This window comes from Myodes glareolus, chromosome 8, assembly GCF_982192425.1.
Source record: "Myodes glareolus chromosome 8, mMyoGla1.1, whole genome shotgun sequence".
NCBI classification, from domain to species: Eukaryota; Metazoa; Chordata; class Mammalia; order Rodentia; family Cricetidae; genus Myodes; species Myodes glareolus.
The window spans coordinates 63,087,232-63,110,834 of NC_142033.1; the positions used below are offsets into that span (position 1 = coordinate 63,087,232).

At 44.6% G+C, this 23,603-nt stretch overlaps 1 long non-coding RNA gene across 1 annotated transcript in view; it reads right to left on the reverse strand.

Moving 5' to 3' along the window:
* LOC146893870 (uncharacterized) overlaps positions 1-12,645 on the reverse strand; it is a 29,867-nt gene extending 17,222 nt beyond the window's left edge. The window contains exon 1 of the long non-coding RNA XR_015738581.1: positions 10,482-12,645. This is a non-coding gene — a long non-coding RNA (uncharacterized LOC146893870). The remainder of the gene's footprint in view (positions 1-10,481) is intronic.
* Between the last annotated feature and the right edge of the window lie 10,958 nt (positions 12,646-23,603).

Sequence of the window (23,603 nt, forward strand, 5' to 3'; positions counted from 1 at the left end):
CTTATCAGTTTCTGAATCTTTTAAGTCTCCAACACCCCCTTGGAATTTTCTCTCTGACCCAGACACTGTGGGCATTGGACTATCAGATGATTGATTGACTCAAGACAAAGCATTTTAGGAGCTACATATAGTTCACATTGACTCCCAAGGCTGCCTCTGCTGGTTGACTTCACAGCCTTCCCTTCCTCATTGAAGACTGGTGGAGGGCTCCTTGATGTATGATCTGGAGGAAGACACAACATCCTGACCTTGTATCTCCATCTATTGAATGAGGTCAACATTAAAGATACGGGATAACAATGAGGTGCTGTTACTATTTCCCGGATACTCGGCTAAGTGCTTCCCCTGTGACAGTTGTTACCAAGGTGAGGGAGCAAATACTATTACTGATACTATTAGTATGTGTTTATAAGATAATGAAAGCAAGAATAGGGAACTTAATAATTTACCAGAGGTCACAAAACATGTTGCAAAGTCAAAAGTCAAGTCCACATTCCAGAGTCTAGTTTTTCCGGCTGTATTATCTTGTCTCACTGAGTTGTCCCCTAGGTTGACTTATGTCTACGAGGAGGCATAGCTGCCGAATAAATACATGGAGAAAGAAGAGCAGAAGGGGAGAGGAGATAATGAGGAAGAGGAGGAAGGTGGAGCAGGAAAAAGCGACAGTGGAAGAAGAGGGGGAGAGTGAGGGCAGGACAGGGAAAGGAGCCAGAAGAAAGAGGAGGGACAAGAACAACAAAACTGTTTGACTAGCAAGCCTGAAACTTCTCATAAGATTTTACCTTTTTCTTTTTGAGTTTCTTCCCCTATTACCCATAAAGTACAAGCTCTTGGGATCAGAGAACAACAAAAGTTAGAGGCTGAGAAACTGAAGAGTGGCAGTTTTCCCATCAAAGAAATAACCGAATACTTTAGGATATACTAAGTACAAATGTGGGTATACTTACACAAATATATCCATTTCTCTAGCAACATACCAATCAATTTGGGTATACTTAGATGAATATATCTATTTATCTAGCTACCTACCTATCAACGTACCAATCATTTATCAATATTCTGAAAGAAAGAGGGAGGTGAAGATTTATAGAGGAGGGAGGATGGGAGAGAGAGGATGAATAGAAGGGAAAGCAAGGAAAGAGAAAATAGAATAGAGAGAGGAGAGGGGAAAGATGAGAGGGGAAAGAGAGAGGATATCTGATTCTGTACAGGACAGAGGTATTATTGTCCTAAATCCACAGATGAAAAAAAGAGACTGAGAGCTGTTGCTAAGCTGAGACTGATTAGTTCTAGCTATCACATCTAACCATTTCGGGTTGCTGTAACACATTCCTGAGGCTGCATACTTTATGATGACTGGGCCCCTCATGATTTTCAGGGATGAATGGTCCACACAGTATGGTGTTTGGCTGCATCTTAACCTTCTTGACTAGAGAAGTGTAACATGAGGGCCGGCTTGTTGGGGTATCTGTCCCGCCCGGTACCCCACAGCCGGCAAGTCCCAGAGAAAATCAATCACACAGAGATCTCTATAAGTTATAAAGCTGATTGGTCTATTAGGTCAGGCTTCTTATTAGTCCTTGTAACTTAGATTAATCCATTATCATTATCTATGTTAACCATATGGCTTGGTACCTCTTTCAGCTGTCAGCTCACATGTTGTTGCCTCTTCGGTGGTCTGCGTAGGAATGGCAGAGGGAGCTTCCTGTTTTCCCAGAATACTCCTAGTCTCTTTGCTCCACCCCTACTTCCTGTCTGGCTTTCCCGCCTATACTGCCTGCCTGGCCAATCAGCGTTTTATTAAAATATGATTGACAGAATACAGACAATTCTCCCACACCAGAGAAGAAGACAAGGAAATGCCATATGCAGAAAAGAGCAAGGGCGACCTTACTTTACAAACCCTGGTCACAGACTGCACCTGACTAGTGTCACTCCTATCACAACGGCTCAGCGACAATGCCTTAATAATCTCCTACCAGGCCCCAACCGTAAGATGGTCCACCACCTTTGTGTCACCACAGTATGGGACAGGCTTCCAGTAGTTTGTTTGTTTGTTTGTTTTGAGAACAAAACACATTCACACTACTACAGAGTTTTACATTTATCATTTTGAGATGATATAAATAAGACACTGTAAGTCCAGTGCCTAGCATAGAGCAATTGTTCAAGAGCAGTGGCCAGGACTCGATCTGGGATGTCCAGAACCCAGGTAAATGCCAGGCAGGTATGGCAGTGTGCCTATAACTGCAGCCTTAAAAAGCAAAATCAGGAGTTTAACATCAAGGTAGCTCATAGGACGAGCCATGTAGGCAAGCTCTGAGTCTGATCCCGAGACTCTGACTCAATAAATAAGGTGCAAGAGTGATTGAGGATGGTTCCCATTGTTAACCGTGCTCCCCTTGACATGCATCCTCATATATGTGTGCCCCTCACGCAGAAAATGATGCATTCATACAAGTGTATGCATACACACACTCACATGTGTGTGCGCACACACACACTCACATTGTGAAAAAGGGGAAAAGGAAAGGAGTGTGGGCAGTCATTATTGTTTAACATAGGTTTGACAGATAAGGAAGCCATGCGAAGGATTCAGCAACTTGCCTGTGGTTGTACAGCTAAAGATTGGCAGAGAAGTGATCCAGCATGAATGCATTGCTGGCCCCACTATCACTGAGATGCTTTCTTGCTACCAGCTCTGATTTTTAGGAGAAGAAAAGACAAAATAACACTTTTTGTTAATTTTTCTAAGATGGCCTGGGTTTTTATTTCCCCATGACCAGCTCTGCTTCTGCTCCCCTTCCCTTTTCCTGTTGTTTTATGTCTAAGCAACTAACGTCATTAACAGGAGAACACCATACCATATAGTCACTGTTTAAGCCCTGCCTTAACTCACAAGTTTTAAGTTAGCATGTCAGAAGGCAGGAGTGACTGTCATAGACTCAGGTCTTTCTCAAGCTCTATATTAATGAATTTTTAATTAATTAATTAATATCCTGGTGGCAGTTTCCCCTTCCTCCTCGCCTTCAAATCCCCTTCTGTCCCCTCATCCCAATCCACTCCTCCTCTGTTTGTTTCTGTTTAGAAAAGGGCAGGTCTCCCAGTATCAACAAAACATGGTACATCACGTTGCAGTAAGACTAAGCACCTCCTCATGTATTAAGGCTTGGCAAGGTGATCTAGTATGGGGGTGGGGGTAGGATCGTAAAAGCCAGTAAAAGAGTTGGAGTCAGCTCCAGCTGTTGTAGGACTGCTAGGAATCCCACAAGAGGACCAAGCTACACAACAGTAACATATATGTAGAGGGCCTGGGTCCGTCGGAGGCAGGATCCCTGGTTGTCGGTTTAGTGTCTGAGAGCCCCTACAAACCTAGGTTAGTTGATTCTATGCATTTTCTTGTTTTGTCCTTGACCCTTCTGGCTCCTCCAATCCTTCCTCACCTCCTTCTGCAGGATTCCCCAAACTCCACTTAATGTTTGGCAGTGGGTCTGCATCTCTTTCCATCAGTTGCTGAATGAAGCCTCTCTGATGACAGTTGGGCTAGGCACTAATCTGGTCACAGGAGATGGCCAGTTCAGGTTACATATAAAACATTGCTAGGAGTTTTTGCTGGGCTCATCCTTGTAGATTCCTGGGAGATTCCGTTGTGCCAGGTTTTTACCTGACCCTCAAATGCTCCCCCATTTCCAGTAGTCTCTTTCAGTACTCCCCCCTCCCCTCCACACCCCATGTGATCACTCACGTTCCCATCCCCACCTGCCCTCAGCCCACTCATGAAATCTCTTATACTAATGAGCCTTGCTCTCTCGCCTGTGACTCACACCCCACCAACCTTCCCTCCAGGCCTAGAGAGTTAAGGCTCACTCTGAAGTCTGACACTCCCCAAAGAGGTCAACTTACAAACACGCTAGGATTGAGACGTCTGGTGAATTCTGGGGTAGGGGTTCAAACAATGGGTAACATAGCACGGCTACTATACATCTCATTTCATTCCCTTGTGACTTCGTTAGAAATGTAGGAATTAGAATGGGGAAGTCAATGAAGATGGAGCTCAGTAGCAAAACACTTGAGTGCAGAATGAGGGTGCACCAGTTAGTTCCCTTGTCTGGTCAGGGCTTTAGACATCCCAGCCGACACAGGGACCCCTTGTGCTGTGTCATCTCTGTGGTTTCAGGGTCAGGTTATAATTAGAAGATGGCTCATCCTGGAAGAAGGCGGAGAACACACCTCAGAACTGGTCCCTCGGCCTCCGACTTGGCTTTCTTCCAGCTTGCTTCATCTTCCTGTCACTATGAGCTCTAAGATCTTTAATGACTTCCCCTTAACCTCCATTTAACAAGAGGAAGAACATGTTTATAGATTAAATAAGAAGTACGAGAAGCACACCTCTTCTCCCCGACTCTGACTGCCCCCTTTCTGCCTCCAGCTGTTCCTGGTGTTCACAGCTGTGCTCTGATGTGCTCCTCTCATCGGCTGGGTTAGGCACTCACTCTGGACACCTACGACACACTGACCCTCCCTCCACTTCCATGTGATCCACTTCTGTACTTACCCATCTCCTGTCCCAGCCATGCCACAATCTCCTCAGGAGATAGGACTTATTAGCACTAGGGATATGCAGAGGGTCAAAGCAATGATTGACATATTTCATTGTCATTCAATCATTCAGAAATCTAGCTGCATCTCATTTTATTCCCTTGCGGGTTCATTAGAAGCAGAGGAAAGTTATTCCTCCTTCTAGGAAGGTTACCTAGTTGGTATGTTGAAATTTGAATCTTTTTCCTATTAATGAAAGCATCTAATAGCTTTTTGGGTTTCAAGGCTGGAAAAGGAAGTGAACTGGACACTTCTTAATCCCATACTGTTGTTTATAACATGAAGGCACAGACCTACCAAATCATGCCCTACTGTACAGAGAGGCTTCTTTTAGACTTGACAGAAGCTCACACGGTGAGTTGGTAGAATCAACTGCGATGGGTCCAGGCATGTCTGTGGGAATGTTCTATGAATCGCTTCAGTTAAAAAGTGGGTTCCCAGAGGAAGGGAGCTTCACAGATCCTGCCATTCTGGACTGTCGAGCACACAAGTTTTAGAAGGCCCAGCAGAGTTCTGTGCCTGAACTGGTACAGAGGGAGAGTGGGCATTTTTATGCCAATTGAATGAAAAAAAATTAAAAAGGAGAGACATCACTGCTCCTAGGTATGGCAGAAGAGATCACTGTAGATCAAAGGCAGAGCATAGCCAGAGACAGAGACATCTGAATCCAGAGTGAACTTGACCCTGAGCTAGGCCAGTGCGGGGATGGGAGACGGAAGAGGAAGAGGGGAGAGGCGCCACTGACCAGGAGGGCTGGCCTGGGTCAAAAGACTGGCCAAGAGAGTAAAGGGTAGACAGAAGGGTCGGGTAACCAAAGTGGCTGGATTATATGGGGAAGGCCTGCTGGGGGAAGAACAGCCCAGCTCCCGGCCTGAAGAAGTTTAGAGTAGGGGTGCAGGGTGTGCCAGCTGTACTTTTTAACAGGTAGGGACAGAGGGATGCCGGGAGAACCCGGCAACCAGGTCTGCTTTGATGTTAAACAGGCACCTCAGCCATTTGTCCTAGGTTTGAGACTTGATATCAGTGACAGTTGGGTTAAAGATTGGCAAGATGAGGCTTTAAGAGTCCTCTGGCCACTAAGATCAAGACCAGGCAAGGAGACTGAGGACAGTTATGTGAACATTGTTTAAGGATGAGGTCAGGGGATGGGCAAATCACTTCATCCGCATTAACTGTTCAGAACAAGATCATCTCAGTCTCTCTGCTACAGCCAGCAACAAGAGGGACTGGGAAACACAGCTGTAGGGCAAAAATAACTGCTCGCCATCTTTATTGCTCTTTTGGGGGGCAAATCACTGAACTAAAGCTAGATCAACAAGAGATAAACAAATAGGATTGATACACACACACACACACACACACACACACACACACACACACACACTACTGCCATGACATTTTGCAGTTGAGGAGTCTCCCCACTGATGTAGCTAAAGACTTTTTCCAGTGAAGCAGCCAATGGCCCTTCCCAGTGGCATAGATGAGCATTCCCCATTCTCTGCTCCCCACCCCCCCCACACACAATGAAGCAGCTGAGTACCCTTCCCACTGAAGCAGCTGAGAAGCCTCCCCAGTGGAGCAGCTGAGTGGCCTCCTCCATGGAGCAAGTGAAGCTCACCCTAATAGAACAGCTGAGGGGCCTCCCCAGTGAAGCAGCAGAGAGACCTTCGCACTGGAGTAGCGGAGGGGCCTCCCCAATGGAGGAGCTGAGGGGCCTCCCTTGTGGAACAGTTGAGGAGGCTCCCCAGGAGAGAGCAACAGAAAGTGCCTTCTAAGAGGTAAGCCCAGGCAAGTGTTTTACTCTCTCCTCAAACCTCCGTATCTGTGAGCTAAATAAATTTCATTTCTTTTTAATAATATTTTTACTAATTCTTAGAGAACTTCCTACAGTTTATTTTGGTCATACTCCCCTCCACTCTTCCATCAACTCCTCCCAGATACACCCTTTCCTCCCTTGCCCTTTGAGGCCTTTTTTCTTCCTTTTTAAGAACAAATTATCTCAGGGCATTTGTCTTGGTCCTCTGTCTTTTACACTCTTCGTGTCTCCTCTTTCTTGATGACCCTTGAGCCTTAAATGTAGGGTTTGTGGAGCAGCTGACGGGCCTCTACACGTGGTAAGCAGTTCCCTGATTGTACGCAGGGGCAAAGGTCCCTCTAAGAGACAAGCCCCACCTACTCCTGCTCTCTTTCCACCGTTTCTCTGAAGAGGCAAGCAGATCTCTGCCTCTCTCTCTGTTCCTCTCTCTTTCTCTTCCCTCCCCTTTATCCTTCTCTCAATAAATTCCTCCCTCCAGCTCTGACTGCATGGCATATTTTTCCACCTCAGGCTATACTCATAACATTTGGCCCCTGATTCGGCCAGTTTCTCCCACGTTTCTGAGACACGTAGGAATCCTGGACCCAGACTGACAGCCTACTTTCCAACTCCTGGTCCACCACCCACCACCTACCAGGCTATAGCTGGTTCCTTTCACCTACTATCATCTCCAGCAAACTTTCCGTGAAGGAGACTTTTGGGTTTAGTGCCCTAGCACTGCCCGTACAGTGGTGCCTTTGCTTCTGAGACCTAGCAAAGCCATCACTGAGGGGTACCTTCCGTTCTTGGACCTCTGGGTCCTTTCAGGCTCCTGCCCTTTTGTCCTTGTGCCTTCAGCTTCACGCCTCTTGGATTCTGCGACCTTTGGGCTCTTTGCTCTGGCCCTCGTTCTTTTGACTGACAGGAGAGTGACCTGAGCCTCTCAATTTTCTTTCTGTCTCATCTGTGGAAAACAGGTTGACAGAACCAAATCCCAAACTTTTATGGAACCTTTCTAACTTCTGCCAGCAGATGGGTAAATGGGAGGAGTTACAACACGTGGGAAAAGTGCCATCTTGGCTAAGGGCAGATCACATGACCTAACCACCAACCTTACAGAGGATGACTACGTGACCACAGCCATTTTGTTTGAGGTTAAAAGGGATATTTCTCTGCCATCTTTTCTACAGGTGATCACATGATCAGCTACCCCTGTGCCACTTGACCTCTGGTGGTGACTGGGACAAAGAGCAGGTGCAGACTTGTGAAGCTCTGCCCCTAACCAAGCCGTGGCACCTGCAACAACCTATGCCCTAGCCAAACAACGCCAGCAACAACTTGCCCCCACCGGCCCACTCCACCTGCAGTAGCTCTGTTCTCTTCCACCTAAAAGGAATGTCCTTTCTCGTTCACTGGTGACTTTAATTCTCCACCTCTCTCTCTCTCTCTCTCTCTCTCTCTCTCTCTCTCTCTCTCTCTCTCTCTCTCTAAATGCACAGTCTGTTTGTCACAACATACAAGTTAGAGATGGAAAAGTTCACTTCCTCTCACTCAACACACATGGGTTTTCCCTTTCTTCTTATTTTACCTAACTTCTGTTTAATATATGTGTGTGTGTATGCATGCGACTTTTGATTTAACCCTATGTATGTGAATATAAACTAGCTTTAACTCTGTATGTGTGTGTCTGCAATTTAAATTCAACTGCATGTATGTAGATAAGCACTTGTTAAAGAAAAACGTTTTAAACCGTCTTAATGAGCAATGTCTATTGTACCTTCTCCTAGACTAAGAAAACAAGTCTCAAATACTTTAAATTAGTATGTACTTTTAAATGATAATAAAATTAGATCATTAGATCTGTAATAACATAATATCTACGTGATTCAACCCTGCTTTAACATATGTTCTACATAGTGCTAAAATTTTAAGGTTATAAAGATCAATTTCAGATTAACAAAAGCTAACATTCTCCAACATAAATCTGTCTTATTAAGTTAAAAAAAGTTACAGTCACGCTGGGTAAAACATTCCTCCACAACCTTTCAGTTTGGATCCAGCTCTCCACCCAGATTCTATATTGTAGTCATAACTCACACATACCCAATAGATAGCCCTCAAATGCATAGAGATCTGGGAAGTATGTATAATTAAAAAGCCTTTTTTTACCAGAGAGACAAGTTAACTCCTGGGCAACCCCTACGTTCTCCAAAGAAGACTAATCGGTACAGAAGAACTCCCCCATCTGTAATTCACTTCACAAGTGAAAACACTAGCCACTGACCAAACCTACCTTTCTCCTCAACTGCTGCAAAGACCTTTTCAGACCATGGACGACACTGAAGAATGGACTGCCTTGAGATGCCTGGGCCAAGTCAATGGGGGACTTGTCTTCCTACAAACTCTTAATGCACAGGATCTCATGAAGCCTGGCAGGCCCCGGAGTTCCCAGCTGAAAAACGGATATTACCCTAAGACCTGTCCCCAGTGACCATGGAGGACCTCGGGGTAGCTGTCTAGGTAGTCAATATAGTAAGTCTCTGTTATTTTTTAATCAATTACTCAGGTAAAATTTATCCTTCTCTAGAACTGTGATACAGGTTGATGGCTTGTAGGTGTGCCAGTTTAAAAGGGGCAAACTCACAAAACAGATTTTAGTATAACTCCTTACCATTCCTTTCTTTAATTAAAAGGTTTAAGATACGAAGTTTAAGATGTGAGGATCTGAGAATGTTTTAGGGTCAAGAATGTGTTTGAAGGTATGCAAATGCCAATGAGGGTGTGTACATACAAGTTATAAAGGTCTGAGGATTAAAAATGTTTCAGGGTAACCGAACACATCTTTTAATCCCAGCACTCAAGAGGCAGAAGCAGGCAGATCTCTGTGAGTTTGAGGCCAGCTTGGTCTACAGAGTGAATGTCAGGACAGGCTCCAAAGCTATAGAAAAACCTTGTCTCAGAAAACAAACAAACAAACAAAAAACGAACAACAACAACAAAACAAACAAACAAGCAAAAAGAATGTTCCAGGGTATATGAAAGTAACTTAAGGTGTGCAAATAAGCTCTTGTACTCTGGCAGATACTTTCACTATCATCATAACTGCGAGCTCAAGACTTCAAATTCTCTCTGGTCATTTTCTAACTATAGACTTAAAAGGTGCTTTTCAGTGTGCTAAAAATATCTGTTATAGTTTTAAGTTCTAGGAAGTGGACTTAAGTTCCCTTCAAAAAGATCAGACGCACTCCAGATAAGTACTGTTAATCAATAACCAACCAAAATCTTTTCCCTGTTCCCTGGTCCTGACACCCTCCTCTTAAATCACCAGGACCTAAGAAAAAAAATTTTTAAATTTAACCTTGTCCTCTGCTCTACCAACATCTTGCCAGGTCCAAGAGGTGCCAGAGAGTTCCACAGAACCTGGACAGTGAAGTGAAACCCCAGTACGTGGCAGCTCCCCAGCTTTGTTAGGTTTTACAAAGATGGTCAGTGCCCCAAGGTCAGCAGGAAGCTATCTCAAGAATTCAATGTCCTCATTCCCTTAACCTGCCATGCCAACTCTTCACCTTTTTAATAAAAAAAAGAAGGGAGGAATGTTAGAATCTAGGCATGCCTTGGGCCTAATCCCTGAGAACCTGGCATAGTACAGTCACCCCTCAGTATATGACAAGCAGTCCCCTGATTATATGAGGTGCAAAGGTCCCTTTAAGAAACAACCCTGCCTATTCCTGCTCTCTTCTTACTGTTCTTCTGAAGTGGCAAGCAGATCTCTCTCTCTCCCTTCTTCCTTCTCTGTCCTCTCTTTCTCTATTTCCTCCACTTTATCCTTCTCTCAAATGAGCGCCGCACTCCCACTCTGTCTGCACGGTGTATTTGTCTTTCACCCACCATGTGTAGTGTGTGGGCCAGCTTGTTGGGGTTTCTTTCCCGCCCAGTACCCCAACAAGCCAGCAAGTCCCAAGGAAAATCACACGGAGTCTACATCAGGTTATAAACTGATTGGCTCATTAGGTCAGGCTTCTTGTTAACTCTTATAACTTATATTAACCCATTATTCTCATCTATGTTAGCCATAATGGCTCAGTACCTTTTCCAGCAGGGGCAGCTTACATGTTGCTTCTTCAGTGATCTGCGCAGGAATGGCTGAGAGAGAGCTTCTGCTTCCAGAATACTCCCAGTCTCTTTGCTCCACCCCTACTTCCTGTCTGGCTTTCCCGCCTATACTGCCTGCCTGGCCAATCAGCGTTTTATTAAAATATGATTGACAGAATACAGACAATTCTCCCGCACCATTTCCCTCTTTTTTTTTTTTTAAACAAAGGAAAATACCCATAATCCATTTGTTGGGAATGTGGGCGTAGTATTTCAGGCTACTTCCTGCTGGTTGGGGGCGCTGATAGTCTTAAGGGGACCTAAAGAAAATTTAGAGTTATAATCAAGTCATGACTGGAGTATCCTGTGAGTCTCGATCATCTCAGGCAGCAGTCTTGGATCAGTTCTGGATGTAGACCTCTGTCATCTGGGCCATCTGTTCCTATCGGAGATTTTTCAGGCGGCCTCCCTTGGTCAAAGGTGATTATTCTTAACTCTGAATAAATCCAGAGTCTCTCGTTTTCTGTGGAAACAAAAGCAAAATCTCTTCTCCAAAGTAACATACCTTTTGACTTCAGTTTTGAAGCCAAGGTATTTTCAAAATTCCTATCTTGGGTTAGTTCAGCAGCATTTATAAACAAAAATCTTTTAGCAGTTGTTGCTCCTTCCTCAGCAATCAAACAATTTAAAGAGAGCATAAAAGCATACAGTATGAAGATTATCTGTGCATTTTCCATCTTTATGTGGCTTTATTTTAACCTCTATTTCTTTTATTTTTACTTTTACTTTTTGAGACAGGATCTTTGTATATCTTTGTCCTGGAATAACACTGTAGACCAGGCTGTCTTTGAACTCACAGAGATCCTCCTGTCTCTGCCTCCCCAGTGCTGGGATTAAAGGTGTATGCTACCACACCTTGAACTCACAGAGATCTGTCTCTGCCTCCCAGGCATTGGGATTAAAGGCGTGTACTACCACACCTTGAGGTCACAGAGGTCAATCTACCTCTACCCCTTGAAGTCACAGAGGTCAATATGCCTCTGCCTCCCAGGATTGGGATTAAAGGTGTGTACCACCACACCCAACTACTCTCTTTCTTTCCTTTTAACTTTAAGAACTTTAACTTTTAGCCTGCATATACACACTGTAAACCATTTAGAGGTTTTCTTCCTCTTTGAATCTCTCTTTACTGTATATTTTTCTTTTTCTGACCACATGAGCCATTAATTTACCAAGCAATATCAGTAGGACTAAAGCCGTGGCTTTGACAGCTAGATCCAGCCCATTATTTTGCTTTCCATCATCATGGCTGAGGTACCAGCCAGAGCTGTGTTCACTGCCACAACTCTATGGCGTTTCAAGGTCCTTGCCAGCAAGCAAGCTGCAGCATTCTGCTCACAGACCACACTCAGTCGGACTGCCTGCCTGAAAGAGTCAGAGTTTGCTCTGGCAGGACAGCCCAGAAAGCCGGCATTTTAAAACAGCACAGCTTTTTTCCTGCTACGACTGAAAACCGGAAAAGCATGCGTTCAGCTTTTCACCAACAGCATTTAAGTGTTTCGTGGCAGGACCTCTTAATGAGCTACAAAGTTTTGCAGCTAAAGCTGAGTCAGGAAGCCTCCCTTAGATGAGAGTGCTTGCTTGCTCTAGCAAACAGAGCAGTCCTGAGAAATTGCTGCTACCAACAAAACATGCTTTACTCTATTCGTTCCCAAGCTTTCTCAAGCTTTCTGTGGATTCAGTTATCCACATTGGCGCCATATGTAGTGTGTGGGCCAGCTTGTTGGGGTTTCTTTCCCGCCCAGTACCCCAACAAGCCAGCAAGTCCCAAGGAAAATCACACGGAGTCTACATCAGGTTATAAACTGATTGGCTCATTAGGTCAGGCTTCTTGTTAACTCTTATAACTTATATTAACCCATTATTCTCATCTATGTTAGCCATAATGGCTCAGTACCTTTTCCAGCAGGGGCAGCTTACATGTTGCTTCTTCAGTGATCTGCGCAGGAATGGCTGAGAGAGAGCTTCTGCTTCCAGAATACTCCCAGTCTCTTTGCTCCACCCCTACTTCCTGTCTGGCTTTCCCGCCTATACTGCCTGCCTGGCCAATCAGCGTTTTATTAAAATATGATTGACAGAATACAGACAATTCTCCCGCACCAACCATGGGACCCACTAAAGGTCCCACCTCGCACGGTAATCACAACAGTACTCTAGGCTCCGTAGCATTACCAGCCACAGGTAGTTGAGTATATTTATAGTTTCAGGCACAAATCTCCTCTTACTGAGTGGGCCGTATGTCCAATTAGATGGCTGTCAGTTCCCCCAAGGATATAAGTGCCACTGTTGCCCCTATGCTATGCTGGTCATTGGGATACATTGTTATTACTGCTGGGTAGGAGCTTTGATTGATTTTCTCCACTGGAAACTTGAATGATTCCTTGCATAACAATGTGAGCTAGTCTTCAGTGAGGAGGCCTCCACATCAGAGCCAGATCAATTCTTCCAAATCCTGTGTGCAAAGTGTGTGGTGTCTTCAGAAATAGGGTCTTACCTCCTTTTCTAGAGGGCACCAGGGCCAATGGAAATAGTCTATATTGTTTGGGGAATGTTTTTAGCCCTCCTGAAAAAACAGGGCTCCGTTGCTTTGAGTGGGGTTTTTGCTTGTTGATAGTCTTTAGTTTTGTTTTGTGGGAGCATTGTCACCCCCAAAGTTATTGACGTAACTTCAGTTAAACCACAGACACACACAGCTTGTATATATTGTATGCAATTTTAAGTAGTCATAAAATAAAGGTAGAAGTGTGACTAGGGAAGATTGATATTTAAAAGCTAACTATGAATCCCTAAAGTAAGGAGGAGAAGAGAGAGAAAAAGAGAGATAATCAAAAGGGAGACAATGCAATAATCCTGCGAGAGACTGATACCATGGACACTGCCTGGAGATTTTCCCACGTGTCTCCACGCTGAGTGTTCTGACTTCAATGCATGTGCTATTTTTCACACACCATGCACCTCACTCAGGAAAAAGGAACTCAAAGTTAAGCAAGGGATTACTTGAGTTTATCTTAAATGGTATTTTCTCTCAACCAGAGAGGTTTCCTTCCATTTACTTTTTAATGAAGACATACTTGAATCCTCATAGTGATTTTACATATTTTTAAGCGACCGTGTGGCATTTCAAGACCTGTAGGCACTATGTCACATCCCTATGCAATACCAATCACTAGTTGGCAAACCTTAGTCAATTCCTTGCATTAGGTATCTTTCCAGTGCTGTGACAAAAGACTGGAGTAAAGCTGCTCAAGCAAGGGCTCCTTTTAGCTCATGGACTGAGACAGAGTGGATCCTGCGGGGAATTCACAGCGGCAGAAACACGAGGCAAATGATTACATTGTCTCCATAGTCGGGGAGCAGAGAGCGTTGACTGCTGATCCTCAGTGGGCTTCTCCTTTGCTTCTTTTTATTTGCTTTGGCACCCTAGTCCATGTCTGGTCCAACAGACATTGAGATACATTCAAGGTGAGTCTTCCCTACTCAGTTGAACCTCTCTGGAAACTCCCATAGAGAAACCCAGAGCCCTGTGTCCTTGGTAATTCCAAATGCAGTCAGGTTGATAATAAGGATTAACTCTCACATGGCTGATATTCTCAGTGCTTCATTTATTACCACAGGGGAATGAAGCTATCCACTCTGTCTTGAGGATCCTTTGCAACCATGTGCAGGAAGTACTTGGTGCTAATACACAGTGCTCCATGACAAGGAGAAGGGCAAGGAGGCTGTTGATGGTGACTATGGTCAAACAGTGGTTTCTGCCTACCTGGATTACTTGAAGATCTTTACAGTGCTGTATGCCTCAGCACTCACAATCCACTCAGTTAGTTACTATGACCGTTTCTCTTCCAAGTGGGTAAAAAACTTGAGGCAGAAGAGGCCTTTTGTTCGAAGGCTTAACTGATTCTGGGGGGGACACGATCGGAACTGCCTCTGAACACCTCCAGCAGGATGCGATTCCAGGAAATGATAGGCTGGCTTCATAGGAATGTTTTTATGCCCACTGAGCATGGATGTAGACATATGGAATAGCCTGGAGGCTGGAGAATTCTCACATCTCCGTTTGTTGTCGTAGACAGAAGGGAACCAGAGTGTCACTGGCTGGGCTCAAGGTGACCTTCCCTCCCTGTCTGCTGTCTAGAGTCTCCTTACGGACTCCATGAGGGTCACAACTTTCCCGAAAGGGTCTCACTGTCCCTCCCATAGGATGCACATGCAACTTTGCACTGGCCTAACCTCTGTTTCCTTGTTTCTCACTTGCTGTGGGCAGTTACTTCAGAGCAGTTTTATGAAATACTAATCAATAAAATAAGTGGAGTAGTATAGTGGGGGAAATGCGGAAAGCACCTCCTCTAGAAACCATCCGAGAGCCAACTTACCCATTTTATAGTTCCATGTCTCTGTGCGTATATGTGTATCCTTTAAATATGCGCACACATTCACTCATCTTAAAATCTTACTAATTTTATCTTTATAAAAATTAGTCTTGCCACTTGTTTTATGTTGTTCAGAATAAAATAGATACATCCAGTACATATTCCGTCCTTGTTTTCTCCGCCCGGTAAATGGGAACAGTGAAGCTTGCCATTCGCCCTCGGGAGGCTATGCAGATTAAAGCTATGGGCCAATAAAATCTTTGCAGGTGCTCCAATGAAAGCTTTGTGGAACTACAAAGCCTCCATCCCAGTTTTGTATCTACTTTCAAAAGTCTTTCTTAATACACAATAAAACAGCGTTCATCCCAAGAGGGATGTGGTCCTCTTGTGACTGCCTCTGTAAGCATCTCAAGGATTGCATCCTCTTTACTCTGATTTCGAAGCTACTGTGTGAGCTGAAACTACAGCTCCCTTTGTTGTGGGAAATTCCTAATAGAATATAGGACACAGGAAGGACTTGCTGATTAATGCTATGATGCATTGTTTAATTGGAGGAAGGTGGTTTGTATTCCTGACGGTGTTCCTTGGTTAGCTTTTTACCAGATTGGAGGGAGTAGGCCTCCTCCTCTCCTTTTCAGGCTCGTCCTCTGGCCACAAGCGAGCTTGTAATCCTACTGTCTCAGCCTCCTGGATGCTGGAAGCAAAGTTACACAGCGCCACTCCTGGTTAAGATCTGCTTCTTAGTAGAAAGTGTGGCAAATGCATGTCTTGAAGGTTCCTGAAAATACATAAATGTACACAGTGCCCGGAGCACACGTGTAATCCAAAGGATGAGTTTCTTTCTCTTCACTGTGACATTTTCCTTGACCTCTCTCAGGTCTATGTCAGTTACAACCATTCTGCACTGCAGAATTACCCAGACATATACTACTCTGTGTCTTTTCAAAACCTGCCCCAAGCAAGGTGATGACTCTATTCTGTTGGCTCCTTTACATGCAGTTCAGTGCACTGGCTAAAAAAAATAAAATTATAACAACAAAATGAACTAAAAGTAGAGGTGGAAAGGAAAACACCGATGTAAAGAGAATTCAGAGACATGGTTCAGGGCCCCTCTCTTTTGCACCGCTATAGAAGTCTTGATTCACAAACCAAAGTTTACTTCCAATTCTGTCTTGGGACACTTGCCCTGTTTCCCCACGGCTGGTGTGGTGGCCCACACAAGGCCAGCAGGCTGCTTCCCTGTCCTGGCCTCCTAGCCTTGCTATTTCCTGGAGAGTGACTCACAAATTCTTCAAGTCCATCTCCACCCCCTGAAGCAGGGGGGTGATTCTCCAGGGTGGGAGACTATTCCAGGCTCCACCCACTTTCGCAGTTGACTAATAACAGGTATCTGCCCCACCCCTGTCATCTTCAAACGAAACACTGCCTCTGGCCAATTCACAGAGCAGTGACTGTTAGGCCTGTCTAAGAAGGCCCTGTTGTTCACCAGTTACGTACATCAGCATTTAGGGGTCATTTTGGAATAGCTGCTCGGCTGAAGGTTGCTGGGCCCAGGACAGAGACCACTGGACGACAGAAAGTGAGGATGATGAAGGATGGTAGCCACTCAGATTACTAAGCACTCGTAAACAGTACTTCATAGAACGCACGATCCAGAACTGTGTTAAATCACGGAGCAGAAAGATGCTCACTTCCTAGTTGTATGACTCATTGATGACCAGTGTTACAGAATTCATTAAACCCCAGTGAGCCACATTTTTACCATGTGCGAAAGGAAGGAAGAAAAGGGGATTTCGGATCAAAGTCTCTAGAACCAAGTGCTAAGTGAAAACCTTGAAAACATATTAAGAATATCAAGGGGCTCTTCCAGAACTCAGGGCCGTTTGCCTGACACAAGCTACAAGTTCATAGTGTACTCCTGAGCAGTTCCTTAGCGCCACCAAAGTCACTGTGCTTCCACGTGATGAGGATTCAACCGATCTCTTTATAAATAAAGCCTGCAGAGGTGTGTTTATAGTATCTGTGCTGTTTTATAATTGGAAGGACTAAGGACCTGGAAGTCCAACTTCCAGATAGGTCAGAGCGCCTAGCAGCAGGACCATGATGATACCTGTGTCTTCCTCTAAAGTCAAGCAACAGCCGTTCCAAGGGGAGCGCAGGTAGCAGGTGGTCCCTGTCTTCTGGTAGTGTTGGGGGGGTTGTACATGCTGCTGTTGTTTATCAGGAGGTACAAAGAGAAAGAAGCACATTTGTGCATGTGCTCCACAGACAGCTGAGAGACTCCACCTGTGGGTCGGCCGGCCTACATGAGGAACTCAGGAGAGCTTTTAGCTTGTTTAACCAACAGACTGAGACTGGGCCCTGGTCTCAGGCCTAGGCCTTGGATGACGTTGCCTTCAATAGGGGGTCCTGATTCCTTATTGTAGACCACCCACTGGCTGGGAATTTCCATTTTTGCTCTTCAGACTGGCCACCAAAGAATGAAATGTAATCTTACTAAAACTCCTGAAGTCTGGGATCCTAGGAATTTGGCTAATTTTTCTGACTAATTGCATTTGTAATGAAGAGCCCTTGCCCTCAGGACCAGAGAAGCTCCTGGCAGCTTCTTTAGGGTTGGTGAGGAAACTCTCAACAATTTCCTGCTTTTGTTTTTTTTTTTCCTGATCTGGATGTCTAGGCCTCTTATCCACAAGAGCTTTTAATTTTCCCTGTAGCTATGGGAGTCATGCACAACTAACCCCACAGTATTGACAAGGTAACAGAGGGTCAGAAAGTGTGAAGCACAAGGCTAGAAAGAGATGGAGTCAGGTGGCTAATTAAGATTTCTCCGGTGATACCACCTTATTCCATTTTATCCTATACCATGTTGCTCTGCACCGTTTCATCCCACACTCTAGATACTGCTCCAACCATACATACCAAAGCCAGCACACCCCCTAATCTCAGCTTTTAGCCACTGTCCAATGACTGTTTACAATCACCGCGGTTAATTTCATCAACTTGATCAGGCCACAGAGTGTCCAACTTTGGCCAAGCTCTATCTCAGACATTTCTGGAGGGGATTAACATTTGAAACGGTAGACCAAATGAAAGGAACTGCCATCCCAAGCATAGCTGAGCCTTAGGCGATCACTTGACAAGCACACCCAGAGCCCTGGCTTCCAACCCTTGCACTTTAAAAATAAGCAATAATGAGAATATCTCCACCCGAAATCAAGAACTAATCTTTTCCAAGATAAGAGACATTTATCCTTGCCCTAGAATGAAATGGAAGCAAAGACTCTACCTGGGTGTTGAGCCAGCAGCCAGCTTTGAAACTGTTACTACCGTCCGCTCTCCTGGGCCTCCAGCTCATTCCACAAACCCTGCAGATCTGGACACAAATGGTCTCCCTGATCACACGAGCATTTCCCCATAAATGGCTTGAGTTAAATATTGGCACATATATGTACACAAGGATCATCACCACATCTAATTGTGGAGTGTGCCAGATGACCTGGCAGCCACAAGATTCCCCGTTAAGCTTCTGTTTCACCTCAGTTCACCAGCACAGGCTTCCTGGCGGGACTTCTAAACTGCACCTCTATTCTTGCACCTGGATCCCCGTATGCCACTCATTGACGAATTCATTTTTGGCTTTAATCATGCTATGATAATTTCCTTGTCATTTATCTCATTGATTGTCTGACTTCCTGACTGGACTGTGAACATCATGAAAACAGAGTGGTCAGCTTTGTTGTTTAGCAAGTAATTGATATTCAACAAACACTCAGTGCACAAATGGATGCTCTTTTCTAGCAAATAGGGTGCATGAAGAAACATGAGCCATCACGAAAGAGGTGAAAATTACTTTATTAGTGCTTTGGCCTCCCAGGGACACACCACTACCACATAAATGAAACCTTCCGTGCAAAACAAGATGTTAGCCCCCTTAGAAAGGAGAGAGTCGGTTGAGCGCATGTTTCTGGATCATTTCCATGAATACTTCCTGGCCCTCAGGACCAGTGAGATGGTTTAGACCTTCTGACACTTAATAGACAGCCCTCTGGACTGGCCCCTGGTGTGACTTTCTGGATGTGACTAAGGCGTGACATCTGTCTAGGTCCTCCTCTCTTCCCGATGTGAGATAAAGGACTTAGACACAGAGCGTTATAATTGGAGCAGGTCACAGAGATGCTGCCAGGCATGTGACCTTCCTCATTTTCCTTCTGGGGCAAAGGCTACCATGTGAAACTTGTGACAGAAATGACTACAGTTGTCTGTATACCACAAATATGTTGTAAAATGCTAACTTGCAGCTATTTGATGGTCTACTTCAGTAAGCGAATCTCTTTAGCATGAAGATTAACTGTATCCTGTACCAGGCTCTCAGTCAGTGTGCCAGTGAAGAGGTTTCCTATTGCACAGAGTTATGAGGTCCTAGGAAACATATCCTAAAGATAAATATCTCATTGTCACCAACCGGAGCTGGTGGGTACTTATCAAGAACTAGAAAAAGGGTGACTATTAGAAAGGACAATGGACTTGCCTTTCTTCTCCGTCCCTGGACTCTAGCAGAATTTAGGGCCTAGGCGTTCCCTTTCAATCAGTGGAAGGGATAGATACCGACACACTGTCACTCGGGAGGTGTGTATGAATGATATCAGGAAGATTGGTGACAGGATCTAGATCATATACTGGTATGTTTTACTTCATCTGGGGCCTCTTGCAAATGGCCATCTCCTTATCGCCTCTTCATTATGGCTGCCTTGCCTTGGTCAGGCTTCTTATGTCTTCCAACCTCTTCTCACAAGACACCAGTCAGGTTGGATGAGGGGCCACCCTAACAAGTTTATTTTAGTTATCCTTCTAAAGGCTCTACTTCCCAATGTAGTCAATTTTTGAGGTAATAAGGATGAGGGAGTTGTCTTACTTTCCTATGTGTCTATTGTCACAAAATTACCTAGGCCAGGCAATTCAACAGAAATTTGTTTTGTTATGTTTTTCTTTTGTCTCTAAAGGCTGAAAGTGCAGTGACATTCCAGATGATTCTCTTTCCAGTGGTACTTCTTTCCCGCCTTGGGGATGGTATTTCTTAATGTCTTTCACATGACGTGAGGTGTGTGGGGGAGAGACAGAAGCAGAGAGTCAGATAAAGACAGAGAAATCTTTCTCCTATATGGTTTCTGTTATACCAGATTAGAGTCCCACCCTTATGGCCTCACAACCTTAATTAGCTCCAGTTTCAAGGTATAGTCATGTTGAGGGTTAGGTTTCAATATATGAATTTAGCAGAAGTGGGATTTAGTCCATTACAGGATTAGAGACAATGCTTTTAGCCGTGTTATAAGCCAGAGTACTGAGAATCTAGGACCTCATTTGTGTTGCTTATAGTAATATATATGCCTGCTTGTGCTCTCTGCTTTGGTAAAGTGTTTAGGGGATGGGGAGCAGTCAGTTCTCAGATGGCCTTGCAGAGGTAAAAAGACCCTTGTCCTTCCTTGGGCTGCAGGGTCAGGGGCTGAATCAGCATGGCCAGTTTAGTGGAGGCGGGATAGTTAGTGAGTTCATTCTGGGGAAGCTGACTCCTGGAGCAGTTATTCTATACTCTCCTTTGTCTCTTTCCACACCTGTAAAATAGTCATAATAATTAATAATGTCTGACTCCAGGAGATATTGATAGAATGAAATGAGATAATAAATGTTAAGTGTGCTAAGCCCTTAATAAGCCACTAGACCCGACTAAGGAAGTGGCATTTTCTTTTGCATTAGTTTAGTTTACTTCCTTTCAATTAAAATTTTAAAATGTCCCTGAACATCTTAGACTCCTACAATTGCATTTTCCAAGATTGGTTCTCTCTATCCTGGAGCCAAAAGAAGCCTTGCCTAGAGTGAGCCCCTGAATCAATTATCCTCGGAAATGCACTTAAAATCGCTCCCTCTTTGCAAATTAAATGCCCAATAAAAAAATCTTGTTTAACTGGTTCCACATAGCATCCTCTAAGTGAGTTTGTTATGACATTCTTTTTTCTCACATAGCAGTTAGTGTATTTTTGAAATCTGCACTCTGGAAACGGCATCATCTGTAACTTCCTATTTCTCTTCCATTGGTATCTTTATATTCTCCATAGCAGCGTCCACACAGCGTCATTCAACCAGTTCACTGGCTTCTGTTCGATCCCACAGAGAGCCTAGTATGAAGCAACCTTGCCCCCAACCAGGCAGCTCGCACCCTGAATGGAACCCTGGTTCAGGATGCTCTGTGATTGGCTTACCTTACAGACAGCATTAATGATGAATTAAAGCATGCTCAGTTATTTTCTACGTAACCCTGAAATACTGGGATTGGTGAAGTTTTAACACAGGAACAGTCAGAACAGAAATAATCAATGACTTTGTATAAATAAATGAAGGATAAGGATGAACTTTCACAGCAGTGTGCTTGGCTACTGTGACTTGTGTGACGGAGAGGCCGGCTGAGGAGTGCAGATGCTGTGTAGTCAGGGACCGAGATCTGGCAGGAACTTCCATGCTACCCAGTTGGAAGTGTTGGCTTCAGGAGACTGAAGGTTGTCTACCTTCAACCAGGACACTGTATTTGATTACCTAGAGTGCATATTTGTTTTGATTTTCCCTCTGTTAGAAAGAAGGACGTGCTGGGTCAGTTGTTACGGTGGTTCTTGTTTGACTTCCTGGATTAGTTACTCAAGGATATGGGTGACTGCTAGCCCAACTGATTATAAATCTGATTCTAAGGAGCAGGCAAGCTTCCTGGGCTAGTTATGGTAATGATGGGTTCCTTGGCTGGCTGCTGCGAGTTGTATGCCTGTGTTTCGCTTCCATATATGTTCTGGTCATTGTCAGTTTGTATTTTCAGTGTCTTACCTTCCTTAGACGTCAGGTAAAATTCTTCAGTCAACGCAATTAAAGTTCTTCGAGGGAAAGGACTGTGTCTGGATCTTTGTTGAGTTTCCAAATGACAATAGATGACACTAGAATTCTCCTGAGGATTCTTTCTTACACGTCATCGGTACAGCTCATTTGTCGAGTACCATATTTAACCATGTCTGAGAGGATGGCTGTCTTCCTAAGCATCAGAAGAACGTTGAGCCTGGAGACTATAAATGACACTGTCACACATTCCCTGTGCTCCAGTGGAGATGGAGGTGTGACTGCCACTGCTTACCTCTCTGCCCCGGACCTCAGTTAAGACTGGATTTGTTTCTTATCTAGGTGTATGGAATGAGATAGGAGACTCCCAGAGAAACAAGAGGTGCTGAGGAGGGAGCGGGTAGGTAAAAGGTCACAGGTGATGGGGAGGGGGAGGGAGGAGGCTACTGGAGTAAAAGTGCATTGCGGGGAGGAGAGCAGCAGGGGATGAGTAAGAAGCTACAAAACCAAATTTGTTTCGAAAACATGAAACCTAATTCTTTATGAGCTAATACATTCTTCTTTTACATTTAATTAGATAAACTAGCTTATGCTCCACATTCATTTGTCAGAAAATTCCACACACTCCCTAGGAGAGGTGTCTTTAGTTTTCATTAAGATGAGAAATAAGCTTCTGCTCAGGGATGTATCTGTTCTGTCGTGTGCCTGAGTGAAGGGCGCTTCATCCACCCTCACCACAATCACGTCTCTAGTCTATTAACAAAAATAAAGACTACATGACATAGACACTAAGTGACCCACAGACCCAACGCGGTTACTCTCTGATCCTCGACAGCAAACAATTGCTGACTCTTGTCCAGGTTAGTTACTGGCTTCGGAAGGCGTGCCTCCTTCATTATCAGCACAGTGGGCTGGGAGTGGTCCCTGGCATTCCTACACAGTGGTCAGGGAGGAAAAAAGGAAAAACCTGCTGAACTTGCCAAAGACGTGCAGGGGTGGGAAATGGTCTCAGAGTGTCTGCCGTCAACTGTCACTCAGGTAATGCAAGCCTACCTCAGGGTTTCTCGAGGTTTTATAAGCCTCAGTTCCTCTTCTGTGACCTCTTCTTGAGCTGGTCCTACTGCCTTTTCTGGTTCTGCCTGATCCACTGCCAGCCGTGAGTCAGTGCCTTTGGTGTTCTAAGGTGTCTTCTCCCCACAGCCAGCCCTTTAGAGTAAAGCTTAAAGCATGCTGCTTCCCCTCACCTGGTACAATTCCCAACCCTTGACTCAAATTCTGACCTGGATTGCCCTGAGAAAACGTAGTGCGGTAGTAAGCAGGCACACGGGCATGGTGTTTCATACTGTCTCTCGGCTACACCTGTAGCAGAGCAGCAAGCAGCAGGGTGGGTTAGGGATGTGGAGAGACCTGACTATTTACTACCTGAAACAAACAAACAAAACTGTCAATAAGGAAGCACCCCAAAGCTGAGCTTTCCTCAAAAAATCGGAGTTCTGGGTCATCATTTTTCTGTTCTTCCTAGTTTTCCCATAAAACAGTGCTTCTCAGTCTGTGGGTTGCAACCCCTTTTGACCTTTCTCAAGGACCTTTCAAATGACCTTTTACAGGGGTCGCTTGAGACCATTGGAAAATACAGATATTTACATTATGATTCATAATAGTAGAAAAATTGCAGTTATGAAGTAGCAACAAAAATAGTTTTGTGGTTGAGGCTCACCACAACACGGGGAACTGTATTAAAGGGTCACAGCATTACAGCGTGTCGAATTTTAAAATGGCTGTAAAATAATCTGATCCAGCATTGCCTTGAATAAGCA